The following is a 15,671-nucleotide window of genomic DNA, read 5'->3' as shown; positions in this document are numbered from 1 at the left end:
TTTTGGAAGAGTTTGAGAAAGACAGGTGTTAATTCTTCTCTAAATGTTTGATAGAATTCGCCTCTGAAGCCATCTGGTCTTGGGCTTTTGTTTGTTGGAAGATTTTTAATCACAGTTTCAATTTCAGTATTTGTGATTGGTCTATTTATATTTTCTATTTCTTCCTGGTTCAGTCTCGGAAGGTTGTGCTTTTCTAAGAATTTGTCCATTTCTTCCAGGTTGTCCATTTTATTGGCATAGAGTAGCTTCTAGTGATCTCTCATGATCCTTTATATTTCTGCAGTGTCAGTTGTTACTTCTCCTTTTTCATTTCTAATTCTATATTTTGAATCTTTTCCCTTTTTTTCTTCATGAGTCTGGCTATTGTTTATCAATTTTGTTTATCTTCACAAAGAACAAGGTTTTCATTTTATTGATCTTTGCTATTGTTTCCTTCATTTTTTTTTCATTTATTTCTGATTTGATCTTTATGATTTCTTTCCTTCTGCTAACTTTGGGGGTTTTTTTGTTCTTTCTCTAATTTCTTTAGTTGTAAGGTTAGGTTTCTTATTTGAGATGTTTCTTCTTTCTTGTGGTGGGATTGTATCGCTATATACTTCCCTCTTAGAGCTGCTTTTGCTACATCCCATAGGTTTTGGGTCATCGTGTTTTCATTGTCATTTGTTTCTAGGTATTTTTTGATTTCCTTTTTGATTTCTTCAGTGATCTCTTGGTTATTTAGTTGTGTATTGTTTAGCCTCCATGTGTTTGTATTTTTTATAGATTTTTTTCCTGTGATTGATATCTAGTCTCACAGCATTGTGGTTAGAAAAGATACTTGATATGATTTCAATTTTCTTAAATTTACAAATGCTTGATTTGTGACCCAAGATATCTATCCTGGAGAATGTTCCATGAGCATTTGAGAAGAAAGTGTATTCTGTGGTTTCTGGATGGAATGTCCTATAAATATGAATTAAGTCCATCTTGTTTACTGTATCATTTAAGGCTTGTGTTTCCTTCATTATTTATTTTCATTTCGGATCATCTGTGGGGTGTTAAAGTGCCCTACTATTATTGTGTTACTGTCGATTTTCCCTTTTATGGCTGTTTGCATTTGCCTTATGTATTGAGGTGCTCCTATGTTGGGTGCATAAATATTTACAATTTTTATATCTTCCTGTTAGATTCATCCCTTGCTCATTTGTAGTGTCCTTCTTTGTCTCTTGTAATAGTCTTTATTTTAAAGTCTATTTTGTCTGATATGAGAATTGCTACTCCAGCTTTCTTTTGATTTCCATTTGCATGGAATATCTTTTTCCATCCCCTCACTTTCAGTCTGTATGTGTCCCTCAGTCTGAAGTGGGTCTCTTGTAGACAGCGTATATATGGGTCCTGTTTTTGTATACATTCAGCCAGTCTAAGTCTTTTGGTTGGAGCATCTAAACCATTTACATTTAAGGTAGTTACCGATATGTATGTTCCTATTACCAGTTTCTTAATTGTTTTGGGTTTGTTATTGTAGGTATTTTCCTCCTCTTGTGTTTCTTGCCTAGAGAAGTTCCTTTCACATTTTTTGTAAAGCTGGTTTGTTGTTGCTGGATTCTCTTAGCTTTTGGTTGTCTGTAAAGGTTTTAATTTCTCTATCAAATCTGAATGAGATCCTTGCTGGGTAGAGTAATCTTCATTGTATGTTTTTCCCTTTCATCACTTTAAATGTCATACCACTCCCATCTGGCTTGCAGAGTTTCTGCTGAAAGATCAGCTGTTAACCTTTTGGGGATTCCCTTGTACTTATTTGTTGCTTTTCCCTTCCTGCTTTTAATATATTTTCTTTGTATTTAATTTTTGATAGTTTGATTAATATGTGTCTTGGCGTGTTTCTCTGATAGTATCCTATTGGACTCTCTGTGCTTCCTGGACTTGATTGACTCTCTGTGGAATCAGGAGGTGTTGCTTTCCTGGTATCCTTGTGCGACAGTACCCTAAGGTTTCAGCACTATGAACCAGGGAATCTCACCCCAGTACTCAGCTTCAGTATTCAGTCGCTACTGGGGTTCCACTTGCCCCCTGGTTGATCTCAGTCTCCATTTCAAGTGATATTGTATGACCCAAAGCCCTACTCTGTATCACATTGTTGGTCTTTCTATCCTGGTCAACCCCTACCTTAATCTGGTGTGGTCAGACCCCTATACAAAGATGCTCCTGTCAGGCATGACCTTCCAAAGGATATATCTCCCTGAGAGCAAAGGCAAAGGCCAGACCTCTTTAGGGTAAAGTTAACTTCCCTACAATACAAGTACATTTATCAAAGTCACATTTATGCTATCATTTTAAGGATTTGCAATAGTGATTCCAAAGTTCAGACAACATTGTAAAGTTTCTTGTCCTTTTATTCTGTTGAAATAATGACACCTGCTTACTAGGAATATGAAAAAGCTCCAACCAAGGTGACACTTGGACACAATTTCACTTATATGCCAGCTCTAAGAAGTCACTTGCCTGTTCACTATCCTTAATTTATCACAGAGTTAATGAAATTTTATGCTCTTCTTGTATAATCATTTGTACACCTTCTATGATTAATCTTACACAGTCATTTTTCCACAATAATTTAAACAAAATTTCAGTGTATTTAGCTCATTTTTATTGTATGTGTTCCGTGATATTAGGAAAATGTCACTTAATTTACGAAATTAAATCTAAATATTTTTATTATCCATAAATCTTATATTTATTTAGTATAGGTCTTGCCATCATGGAATGTTTTTCTATTAGAAACTTTGATAAATGTGTTGTAACCATAGGAATGATTTGCAAGACAGCAGGAGTAGTCAATATAGACTAAATTAATGTGTTAGGTTTAGTGTTCACACAGCATGCTTTACTTTAATTGATTACTCTATAGCCGAACTTAAATTACTAGTATCAGTGCTGATAGAAGAAAATGAATATTTAATAAAACACCCTTTGTATCATAGTAGCAGATTAATCTAAGTAAAAAAGCTATCATTTGTAATAAGCTTTTAAGGCTACTTTGATATCTTGAATACATGCAATATTAAAGAGCTTATAAATACAAAGAGCAAGATAAGTTGGGATAATTTAACAAAAAGTCTCTGCAATTAACTGAATTATGATGCATTTGGGTTTAAAAATTAAGTAATACACTTACATTGAGAAGAAGTGGCAATACATTTTTTCTAGCTTTGAAATTGCAACAGATTCATTTATCAATAGAATTATATCAACAAAAATAACATAATGAGTAAACGATTAATTTATGAACTTCATAACTAACTCTTAGAGTCATTGATGTTTACATATAGATAATCTTAAGACAAATAATTCATGGATAAAGTACATTTTATTCCCCCATCATCAATCACCATCATTGTCATCGATACAACAGAGTTTTTGGAATAAAACTCAAATGAATAACAATAAGGAATATCACATTACTAAAATGTAAAAAATTATATAACTAAGAAAAACCTTGTAGGTTAATATTGAGAGTAAAAATAGAATAAAATTACAGATAAGGATAAAAGGCAAATTTTATGCATTCTTAAATATATTCTTTAAATCCCAAACATAATTTTGACTATTAAAGTATTTAAATTCCTCAATCTGGAGATGCGTTACAAAAAATAATCCTGTATACACTATAAAATCAGAAGTATATAATACCTTAGTGGTTTATTATGACTGTTGAACTTCAACTGTGTCTTTAGCTCCATGGATTTTATTCCATTGTATGTTAAAATTGAAAATCAGTGATTGCAAGAAAAAAATTAATTCCCGTTTTTTTCCCCATGTTTCTCCCAAAGTGGCTGAAGTAGGAGATGGAAACGTTACCATTGAAAAAGAAGGTACAAGAAGAGCCAGATTTATGGGCATGCACCTAGTGCATCCACTCAGACCCAGACAGAAGGACTACACACTTGGTTTAATGCTCTATTGTTGCCATCTTGAAATTCTGAAGAATTTTTGAATAAGGAGCACTGCATTTTCACTTTTCACTGAGTATGCATAGCCATAAATAAAGTCAAACCTGTTGGTGATGTCAATCTGGAAAACTCCTATCTGGGTCAAGGAGAGACTGACTGGGCATGGCTGCCAGGCATGTGCTTAAATGAATACTTGGAGAGACCATATATAAAATAGATAAACAACAAGGATTTACTGTCTAGCATAGGGAAATATATTCAGTATCATATACTAACCTATAATGGAAAAGAACTGAGAAAAAAGAATATATATTAATTTATTCATACAAATGTATAACCGAATCACTTTGCTGTACACCTGAAACTAACACAATATCGTAAATCAAATATACTTCAATTAAAGAAAAGAATACTTGGAGAGAACATGACTATTCTCTGAAACTTGGAATAAGCCTATGACCCTGGGTTTTATTCCTTTCCAGTACAGCTTGTCTGTTCTGAAGAGATTTTGACTGGCAAATAGTGAAGAGACCCTTCTTTACTTGATAAAAGCAAACAAATAAATACCAACAATAACCAAAAAAAAGGAGGATGGGCAATATCAATATTAAAATGGACAAATTCATGATCCACGAAGAATATATATGAATAGCAAACACTTTTAGAATAATGAGAAGATGATTAATATTGGTCTTATAATGTAAGTGGAAATCTTTGACTCATCTCTCAAAATGATTTTAAGCAAGTCCATAGAAAACTTTAAAAATGATAGCGATTTTGAAGAGTATAAGTACAAGTCTGAATTAATAGGTTTATACTGAAATTTAAAATTAGACTAAATAGACATGCAAAGAGCTCCCAAATATCTGAAAAACGTTCAAAATTTATGTTCTCAAAGCAATAAACTTTAATCAGTTATTAAAAATAGAAAAAAAACACAGTTTCTGGCCTCAGTGCAATAACTTGAGAAATTAATAAGCTTAATAACACAATAACAAGTAGGAAATTATAATATAGAACTCATTTAAATAGCTCTAATTACTCTGAAAGAAAGCAAAATTACAATGCCTATTTAGAAATTAAGTACTTACAGAACCAAACATAACAAAGTATATAAAATATACTAAACCTTTACTCAAAGAGAACACGAAAAGCTATAAATCCTTTCATTATTAAGAAGAGAGAGTATATATATATATATAACATAATTATTAAATTTCAGTGGATTTATTGGAAAAATGGACATGAAATTAGATGAAGCTAGAAACAGATAACACTCCGTGAGAGCTTAATATATGACCAGACTTTTCTATAAATATTGCTGGAATTATCAATCTCAGTCTTGAATGATACTATTATGAGCCTTATTTCACCTATGAAGAAACTCAGGCACAGAGATGTTAAGTAACTTGCCCAAGGTCACACAGATGTGTAAATGGAAGAGCTAGTTTATGAATAAAGTCAGTGTAGAACCATAACCTGGGCTCTTAACCTCTATGCTCCACCCCTTTGTATAATAAAATAGCTCATACTGACATGATTACTACTCACCAAGCCCTACTCTGAGTGTTTTACATATTTTAATGAAAGACAAAATAGGTCAAAAAAATATGAAATCAAAGTGCATTTGACTGTTATGCTGTACCCACATGGACAGAAATTCTGTTCTTTTTATCTTAATTTCACTCTTTGGGGACATAAACTATTGTTCAATAAGTTTTATTTTAAGCTGTGAAGGACATTTGAGCTGTTCTTTCTGACCCTAGCTGTGTTTGTTTGTTTGTGTTTTGGCAGGTGGGAGAGGGAGATACATTAGGAGTAGATATAAATTAAACCCTCATAGAATCAATGAGAGACAGCAATACTGAAATTATAACAAGGCACATGTCCATGGATGCTGGAAAGCAGAAATTAAGGGTAAGGACATGCAGCAGCTTTATACTATTCAAGATGTCACCAGCAGTCCCTCTGCCAAGATCACAGGTGCCATGCTAGAGCTACCAGGGCAATTACTGCTGTCATGATAGTAATGACACAACAAAACAAAACTCTCCCAATTCTTGAGCCAAATGTCCCACTTTGAAAAGCCACATAGAAAGGGTGAATGTGCATTTGGTTAAGCTTGAGTCACATGTCTGACCATAGCCCGCAAAGAAGGATCTGCCCTCTCTACTTCATATGAGGCACTAAGGTGAGAAATATATAATCGGCATGGGAATCCTCCTCTGTCAGCACCACAAACAGGGTAATAGAGAAGTGTCTGGCAAGCAGGCCATCCTGACAGCACACATACAAAACAAACTCACATTCACATGATTGTTTGCTTCTCTTGCTTTTCCATGAGTTTCACAAAAGTAGAAACTATTCCACAGTTTTCATCATCTGTTACCTAAATCATTTCTTTCTTGAATTTATTAGGCATTTAATATAAGCACTTTGACAGAATTGATGAGTATTTAAAAGAATGAATAAATGAATAATCAAAAGTGTGTTTCTTTCTAGAAGTTTAGAATCTACCTCTACCAAACAAACAAGGCACAACAATTAGAGATACCAAAGCATAACAACATATACAATTTAATACATATCTTCTTTACAACCCATAGTTGACCAGAACAATGTATAGTTTGCCTTGACTGTCATCAAAATTAAGAGAAAAATCTATTCACACTGAAAGACAGCAAAACATGTTAATATATTGCTCATGTGTTGTTTACATCATGAACCATTTCCTGCAAAATGAAGAATGACAAATTGCAACTTACATGACCTTTGAAATACACTATCATATATGGCAAGCCTTCCTTCAAGGATTTTAAATAGTAGGATAAATAGGTTGTCAAAAAAAAAAGCGACCTATAAAACTCATCTAGTTGAGTGGCAGGTTTTTGTATGAACACTTTTTTGAATAAGAATGCTGAGTTTCATATATATATACATACAAATATATATATATACAAATATATATATATTTGTATATATATACAAAATTTGTATATATATATATTTTTTTTAATGATCATGGGTACTAACTCTAAATCCTTACAGAGAAAAAAACCATGCAGAAAAGATGATCTGTTTTGAAAATGTGAAGTTAGTTCATATCTTGCTTCATGTTGTAAATATATTGAGCTTGAATTTGCACAAGGACTGGATTTGAAAGGAAAAGTTTAAGATTATCATTCCATTTCTTAGAATCAAATCAAGAGAAAAAAATTTTTTCTTTGTACAGTTGGGAGTGGGAGGTGCATGAATGAATTCTTTCTAAATTCCTTTTAAAATAATTTTTCAATAAAATTTATGTAAAATTCACACTCAGGAAAAAAACGAAACTGTGGAAAAATTAAATAAAATGGGAAATATGGAAACCACGATTTCAAAGTTCTTTAGTGACACTGATTGAAAGTGTATATAAACAAATAATGTGTAATGCTTTGTACTAGTATATAGCTCTAGGAGTATTTTGATCCAAAAAAGTCCTTGTTTTATAGAAATCCATGAAATTTGAGTTCTGCTTTAAGGAATTTACAGTGAAAACCTTGAAATTGCCTTGAGGATGAATTAAATTAATTCATTATGTCAAAATTTGAGGAAGAGATTTCGTAAATGGAACAGGAGAATGCACTTTACTTATTTTACTGGCTCAGAAGAACACACATGAATTTTGAAAATTTGAATGACAAGAAAAATTGTTTCTTTGAGAACTCACTTGACATCCTCTTTCTTTTTGATTACTTTGGAGACCTAATATAAATTCACAGACATATTTTCAACCATAAAATCCATCTTTTGATAGATTTCTTAAAGTGGCTTCCAGTTTATAATGAATAATTTGTGCCTTAAAATGTAATGTGTGAAGAGACGGTTTTTGCCCCATGTAGGGCAGTGGAATTTGTTGTTTGGTAGACTTACGGATGAACGGTGCAGAAGGGATGTTCAGAAAGATCTTGAAAGCTGTTGGTTGTCAAGTAAATGCACACGTGGCCTCAACACCAGAGCATCACGTGCCTTGGTGATCCCTGACCCCTGGAACTGGAGCTGGTGTTTCAACCATTTTACTCTAATTCAATATTAATAAATTTCTTCTTCTGTTAGTTTGATTTTTATGGAGTTGTGATTTTTTTTCATGCAGGACAGATTGATCAAGTAGATATGAGAGAAGGGTGGAGTCAAGATGGTGTACTAGGAGGACACAAAATTTGCGCCTCCTCACAACTAGGGCACCTACCAGGCAATGGTGGGTCCACGGACAGCTAAGGGGATGGGAGGAACCCCCAGTGACTGGGTAGGATGTGGGGCATGGGGGGAGTGAGGGAGGAGGAGAAGTGGAGGCGAGTCAGGACTGGCCCCCCTGAGGGGTGGCTGGGGGAAGGGAAGGGATCCCATGCCAGAAGGGGGAAATTGGAGGACCACTGGGAGGGAAGAAGATCAAAAGGGAGCATGGCCAGGTTGCCCCTGCCCACCACCTGGGCCCCTCCAGCCACGCAGGTCCTGAAGGAGTGGGAGGGAGGGAAGGGCGATCAAAAGTAAAGGCCAGACCTCTGGGACTGGCACCCCTGAGGGGCGGCTGGTGGAGGGGAGGAGTTCCTACACCCAGTGAGACCCACTCACAGATAGGGGTCCAGCAGCAATGGGGGGAGACCATGGGGGAGGGGCACGAAGGAAGGGAAAGGAACACGGCTGGTGCTTTCCCTGTACACTTAAGCACCAGGAAGCCTGTTGGGCTCCCAGGCCTAATCCTCTGCATTTGGAGCCTCCCTCCTGCAGCGCAGAGCCCAAGCCCCGCCCCTACACCCCCACCCAGGGCCATACCTCTACACTCAGAGACCCCCTCCAGTGAGCTTGGCCTAAACCCCACCCATACACCCTCACTCAGGGTCCTACCTCCAAACTCCAGAAGCCCACAGTCCAGAGGCCTTCCTTTCCACGTGCTGCCTCTCCCCTTCTGCTCAGGTCCTAAGCAGAGGCCCCACCCCACACTTGAAAGTCACCCCCCACCCACGCACCTAGGCCCCCTCCCACACTTGGACATCGCCCCATGTAGGTCCCGCCCCACACTCAAAAGTCACCCCCCCACCCTAAACACTGCCCCAGCCTAAGTTCTCCCCCCAAACTCCGCCCACATAGCCAAGGCTGTTTTTTATTTTCTTCTATTCCTTTTTGCTCTGTCAGATTGGGGTTATGTTTTACCTTGTTGATTCATTATTGTTGATTCTTTTATATTTTTATTTTTCGTAATCTTTTATTTTTCTAATTTTATTCTTTATATTTTGTTAGTGATTTTTCCTTTTGGCTTGTTCCCCCCCCCCAATTTTTTTTTCTTTTTTCTGTTGTGTATTTATTTTACCTTGTTGCAGTTGTTTCAATTATAGTTTTATTTATCCTAATAGATTTTTTATCTTTCTAATTTTATTTTGTTTTTTATTCTTTGATATTGTACTGCTCCTTATTTTCTTTCTTTCTTCCTTTTTTTTTTTTTTTTTTTTTACTGTGCCATGAAGCTTGCAGGATCTTGGTTCCCCAGCTGGATGTCAGGCCCAAGCTCCAGCGATGGGAGCTCTGAGTCAAAACCGCTGGACTAACAGAGAACCTCAGAGCCCAGGGAATATCAATCAGAGTGAGGCCTCCCGGAAGTCCTCATCTCAGCACCAAGACCCAGCTCTATCCAAGTGCCTACAAACTCCAGTGCTGGGCGACTCATGACAAACAACCTGTAAGACAGGAATACAAAAGCACACCCCCCCCCCAAAAAAAAAGAAACAACAAAAAAATATGTTGTTGAAGGAGCAAGGTAAAAACCTACAAGACCAAATAAATGAAGATGAAATAGGCAACCTACCTGAAAAGAATTCAGAGTAATGATAGTAAAGGTGATCCAAAATCCAGGAAACAGAAGGGAGAAAATACAAGAAACATAAGGAGGACCTAGAAGAACTACAGAGCAAACAAACACTGATGATCAACACAGTTACTGAAATTACAAATACTCTAGAAGGAATCAATAACAGAATAACTGAGGCAGAAGATGGAAAAGTGAGCTGGAAGATAAAATGGTGGAAATAACTGCCACAGAGCAGAATAAAGAAAAAAGAATGAAAAGAATTGAGGACAGTCTCAGAGACCTCTGGGACAACATTAAACAGACCGAATTATATGGGTCCCAGAAGAAGAAGAGAGAAAAGGAAAGGGTCTGAGAAAAACTTTGAAGAGATTATAGTCAAAACTTCCCTAACATGGGAAAGGAAATAGTCAATTAAATCGAGGAAGCAGAGAGTACCATACAGGATAAACCCAAAGAGAAACACACCAAGACATATATTAATCAAACTATCAGAACTTAAATACAAAGAAAAAATTATTAAAAGCAGCAAGGGAAAAGCAACAAATTTTCAGCAGAAACAAATTTTTCAACAGAAACAACAAATTTTTCAGCAGAAACTCTGCAAACCAGAAGGAAGTGGCAGGACATATTTAAAGTGATGAAAGGGAAAAACCTACAACCAAGATTACTCTACGCAGCAAGGATCTCATTCAGATTCTATGGAGAAATAAAAATCTTTACAGATAAGCAAAAGTTAATAGAATTCAGCAACACCAAACCAGCTTTACAACAAATGCTAAAGGAACTTCTCTAGGCAGGAAACACTAGAAAAAGTAAAGACCCACAAAAACAAAAACAAAACAATTAAGAAAAGGGTAATAGGAACATACATATTGACAATTACCTTAAATAAATGGATTACATGCTCCAACCTAAAGACCTATACTGGCTGAAGGGATACAAAAACAAGGCCTGTACATATGCTATCTACAAGAGACCCACCTCAGACCTAGGGAAACATACAGACTGAAAGTGAGGGGATGGAAAAAGATATTCCATGCAAATGGAATTCAAAAGAAAGCTGGAGTAGCAATTCTCATATCACACAAAATAGACTTTAAAATAAAGACTATTACAAGAGACAAAGAAGGACACTGCATAGTGATCAAGGGATCAATCCAATACATAAAGCACATGCTAACAGCCATAAAACGGGAAACTGACAGTAACACAAAAATAGTTGGGGACTTTAACACCCCACTTTCACCAATGAACAGGTCATCCAGAATGAAAATAAATAAGGAAACACAAGCTTTAAAGGACACATTAGACAAGATAGACTTAGTTGATATTTATAGGACATTCCATCCCAAAACAACAGAACACACTTTCTTCTCAAGTGCTCATGGAACATTCTCCAGAATAGACCATATCATGAGTGACAACTCAAGTGTTGCTAAATTTAAGAGAATTGAAATCATATCAAGTATTTTTTCCTACCACAACCCTGTAAGACAATATATCAATTACAGTAGAAAAACTGTAAAAAATACAAGCACATGGAGGCTAAACAATACGCTACTAAATAACCAAGGGATCACTGAAGATATCAAAGAGGAAATCAAAAACTACCTAAAAACAAATGACAATGAAAACACAATGACCCAAAACGTATGGGATGCAGCAAGAGCAGTTCTAAGAGGAAAGTTTATAGCAATAGAGTCCTACCTCAGGAAACAAGAAAAATCTCAAACAACCTAACCTTACACGTAAAGCAATTAGAGAAAGAAGAACACACACACACAAAGTCCCAAAGTTAGCAGAAAGAAAGAAATCATACAGATCAGATCAGAAATAAATGAAAAAGAAATGAAGGAAACAATAGCAAAGATCAATAAAAGTAAAAGCTTGTTGTTTGAGAAGATAAACAAATTGATAAACCATTAGCCAGACTCATCAAGAAAAAAGGAAGAGGACCCAAATCAATAGAATTAGAAATGAAAAAGAAGTAGTAACAAATGACACTGCAGAAATACAAAGGATCATGAGAGATTACTACAAGCAACGATATACCGATAAAATGGACAACCTGGAAGAAGTGGACAAATTCTTAAAGAAAGCACAACCTTCTGAGACTGAACCAGGAATAGAAAATATAAACAGACAAATCACAAGCACTGAAATTGAAACTGTGATTTAAAATCTTCCAACAAACAAAATCTCAGTACCAGATGGCTGCAGAGGTGAATTCTACCAAACAATTAGAGAAGAGTTAACACCTGTCCTTCTCAAACTCTTCCAAAATAAGCAGAGGGAATAACACTCCCAAACTGATTCTATGAGGCCACCATCACCCTGATACCAAAACCAGACAAAGATGTTACAAAAAAAGAAAACTACAGGCCAATATCACTGATGAACATAGATGCAAAAATCTTCAACAAAATACTAGCAAACAGAATCCAACAGCACATTAAAAGTATCATACACCATGATCACGTGGGATTTATCCCAGGAATTCAAGGATTCTTCAATATACGCAAATCAATCAATGTGATAGACCATGTTACCAAATTGAATAATAACCATATGATCATCTCAGTAGATGCAGACAAAGGTTTTGACAAAATTCAACACCTATTTATGATAAAAACTCTCCATAAAGTGGGCATAGAGGGAACCTACCTCAAAATAATAAAGGCCAAATATGAAAAACCCACAGCCAACATCATTCTCAATGGTGAAAAACTGAAACCATTTCCACTAAGATCAGGAACAAGACAAGGTTGCCCACTCTCACCACTATTATTCAACATAGTTTTAGAAGTTTTAGCCACAGCAATCAGAGAAAAAAAAAGAAATAAAAGGAATCCAAATTGGAAAAGAAGAAGTAAAGCTGTCACTATTTGCAGATGACATGATACTATGCATAGAGAATCCTAAAGATGCTACCAGAAAACTACTAGAGCTAATCAATGAATTTGGTAGAGTAGTAGGATACAAAATAAATGCACAGAAATCTCTTGCATTCCTATACACTAATGATGAAAAATCGAGAGATAAATTAAGGAAACACTCTCATTTACCACTGCAACAAAAAGAATAAAATACCTAGGAATAAAGCTACCTAAGGAGACAAAGGACCTGTATGCAGAAAACTATAAGACACTGATGAAAGAAAGATGATACAAACAGATGGAGAGATATACCATGTTCTTGGATTGGAAGAATCAACATTGTGAAAATGACTATACTATCCAAAGCAATCTACAGATTCAATGCAATCCCTATGAAACTACCAATGGCATTCTTCACAGAACTAGAACAAAAAATTCACAATTTGTATGGAAACACAAAAGACCCCGAATAGCAAAAGCAATCTTGAGAAAGATAAATGGAGCTGGAGGAATCAGGCTTCCTGACTTCAGACTATACTACAAAGCTGCAGTAATCAAGACAGTATGGTACTGGCACAAAAACAGAAATATAGATCAATGGAACAAGATAGAAAGCCCTGAGACAAACCCACGCACCTATGGTCACCTTATCTTTGATAAAGGAGGCAAGAATATGCAATGGAGAAAAGAGAGCCTCTTCAATAAGTGGTGCTGGGAAAACTGGACAGCTACATGTAAAAGAATGAAATTAGAACACTCCCAAACACCATACACAAAAATAAACTCTAAATGGATTAAAGACATAAATGTAAGGCCAGGCACTATAAAACTCTTAAAGGAAAACAGGAAGAACACTCTATGACATAAATCACAGCAAGATCCTTTTTGACCCACCTCCTAGAGAAATGGAAATAAAAACTAAACAAATGGGACCTAATGAAACTTCAAAGCTTTTGAACAGCAAAGGAAACCATAAACAAGATGAAAAGACAACCCTCAGAATGGGAGAAAATATATGCCAATGAAGCAACTGACAAAGGAGTAATCTCCAAAATTTACAAGCAGCTCATGCAGCTCAATACCAATTAAAAAAACAACCCAACCCCAAAATGGGCAGAAGACCTAAAGAGACATTTCTCCAAAGAAGTTATACAGGTTGCCAACAAACACATGAAAGGATGCTCAACATCACTAATCATCAGAGAAATGCAAGTCAAAACTGCAGTGAGGTATCACCCCACCCTGGTCAGAATGGCCATTGTCAAAATATCTACAAACAAATAAATGCTGGAGAGGGTGTGGAGAAAAGGGAACCCTCTTGCACTGTTGGTGGGAATGTGAATTGATATAGCCACTATGGAGAACACTGTGGAGGTTCCTTAAAAAGCTAAAAATAGAACTATCATATGACCCAGCAATCCCACTACTGGGCATATACCCTGAGAAAACCATAATTCAAAAAGAGTCATGTACCACAATGTTCATTGCAGCACTATTTACAATAGCCAGGACATGGAAGCAACCTAAGTGTCCATAGACAGATGAATGGATAAAAAAGATGTGGCACATATTTACAATGGAATATTACTCAGCCATAAAAAGAAACAAAATTGAGTTATTTGTAGTGAGGTGGATGGACCTAGAGTCTGTCATACAGAGCGAAGTAAGTCAGAAAGAGAAAAGCAAGGACCATATGCTAACACATATATATGGAATCTAAAAAAAAAAAAGCTGATGAACCTAGGGGCAGGCCAGGAATCAAGACACAGATGTAGAGTATGGTCTTGAGGACATGGTGTGGGGGAAGGGTAAACTGGGACGGAGTGAGAGAGTAGCACTGACATATATACACTACCAAATGTAAAATAGATAGCTAGTGTGAAGCAGCTGAATGGCACAGGCAGATCAGCTCGGTGCTTTGCGACCACCTAGAGAAGTGGAATAAGGAGGTTGGGAGGGAGACGCAAGAGGGGATATATGTATGTATATAGCTGATTCACTTTGTTATACAGCAGAAACTAACACAACACTGTAAACAATTATACTCTAGTAAAGATGTTAAAAAAGACAAACATTAAAAAAAAGTAGATTCAAAAACTGCCTTTAAGGTAGGGATTAACATATACAAACTACTAGATATAAAATGGATAATCAACAAGGACCTACTGTATTGCACAGGGAACTCAATATTCTCTAATAAGCTATATGGGAAAAGAATATGAAAAATAGTAGATATGTGTATATGTATAACTGAATCACTTTGCTGTATACCTGAAACTAAACTGACACAATATTGTAAATCAACTATACTCCAAAAAAAAAAAGAAAAAACTACCTTTATGCCTAACTGTTGCAATGATTTGTATAATTAGTTCAGTAAGATAATTTTTTTTCTTCCTCTTTAGAAGCTTAGTCATTAGATCCAAAGTCACATTTTTTTCACTCTCTTCTTCTCAAATGAGGAAGGTTTCATTTACAGTTTTTTCATGTTACCCTGTGTCTCACATTTGACCTAAATATTACCCTTACATTTTACCAGTTGGATTCTTTCAATCTGTCTTCTTCTGTAAATAATGCTGATTTTTCAGTCATGGTTCAGTCAGGAGATAAACCATGCGGTACGTGGAATGGGTGCAGTTTATCAAAAGAATTCATACCTAGTAACAGGTGAATGGAGTAAAGAATGCAGTAATACCTAATAGAGAAAGCAGCCACTCTTAGGGGTGATATCAGTGCAAAAGTTCCTCCCTCACTCCCACCCCAAAAACACCACCCCCCACCCCAAACTGAGGCTCAGAACCCCCTGGTGGCGCATGGCTGTAGCCCAGCAGATAGTGGAGAAGTTCACTGAAGTTCCACAGGAGGATGCCAGCAAGCAGAGAACTGCCTCCTATATGTAGAGGAAACTCATGGGGAGCTACATTTGGGGTAGGTGGAGTGGGTCCTGAACTCGCAGGGAAGTGGCTGGAACACCTATTGGGATGTTGCTTAACTGAGGTCCACGGTACTTGCTGGGAAACTGCC

General features: G+C 36.2%; 1 pseudogene; it reads right to left on the bottom strand.

The window, feature by feature from the left end:
* Window positions 1-6,756: 6,756 nt before the first annotated feature.
* The window catches only part of LOC149743818 (casein kinase II subunit beta-like), a 25,182-nt pseudogene continuing 16,267 nt past the window's right edge, over window positions 6,757-15,671 (bottom strand).

The sequence above is a fragment of the Delphinapterus leucas genome, unplaced genomic scaffold (genome assembly GCF_059928025.1).
Source record: "Delphinapterus leucas isolate spDelLeu-1000000601 "Yukka" unplaced genomic scaffold, BTC_Dleu_Yukka2 spDelLeu_asBTCV2_sq69, whole genome shotgun sequence".
Lineage (NCBI taxonomy): Eukaryota > Metazoa > Chordata > Mammalia > Artiodactyla > Monodontidae > Delphinapterus > Delphinapterus leucas.
Note: the sequence above shows the minus strand (reverse complement) of the source record. Positions and strands in the feature narration are given on the sequence as shown.